Here is a 940-nt window from a genome sequence, read left to right as displayed (position 1 = left end):
GATGCATGTCAATTAGATTTACGAGGCTACAAACTGTTCACTGCATATTGGCAGGGAAAAAATGACTATGTATGGTTCAGTTGTAACACCGGTGTGGTGCAATGGGGATGGACATGGTAACCAAAGGTGTGCATAATGCTATTGAGTTCCTCAGCAATGATTCCCCTGATATGGATGTGATCGGAATCTCTGGTGAATTCTTTTTGTATGTTATTGGTTTGATTTTAAAACAATGCCTTTTAGCTTAGTATCATCTTGAGACTTAAAAACTTGAAATTTATTGGTCAGATAACTTCTACTCCGACATTAACAAACCTGCCCCTGTGAACTGCATCGAGGGACATGACATTAATTAGAAGAGAGAGATAGGGAACAAGGTGTTGAAAACGAGTGTTTCTGGCTTGGTGGAGCTCAATATACTCAAGAACCTCACCGTCTATGTTGTTGCAGGCTCTCTAGGTCGATTCAAATTTCATGCCAGCAACATAGTGTTTGATGTATTCATAGCTACTTGTCAAGATCCAGCCCAAAACATGGAGAGCTCTCAAATTGATGGAAGCCATTAATAGCAATCACAGTACATTCACTATCTCCACTATCACTGAAGATACCATCATAGAGAACCATGGCAAGGTTGTCTAATTTTACTTGTCATCATGTTCATGTATTTCAGGAGCATAGTGAGAACATTCTTCCAAGCAGTGAAGGTGACGTAGGATTGGCAGCATCATCGGGCCCATCTGTTTTGGGAGACAAGGTCGATGAGGAATGTGATGCAGCAGATCCTCCAGAGATTTCAGCCGCTCAGAACAACCGCAAGTGCTGCCGTGAGTGATTGGAAATATCTACTGTATTCCTATCAACCCGTCAACGTCTTTTCTATGCATTTTTAAAAACTGCTATTATCTTTGTTTTCCATCATAAACTTTGGATATTTTTT

Source organism: Brassica oleracea, chromosome C1 (assembly GCF_000695525.1).
Source record: "Brassica oleracea var. oleracea cultivar TO1000 chromosome C1, BOL, whole genome shotgun sequence".
NCBI lineage: Eukaryota > Viridiplantae > Streptophyta > Magnoliopsida > Brassicales > Brassicaceae > Brassica > Brassica oleracea.
Note: the sequence above shows the minus strand (reverse complement) of the source record.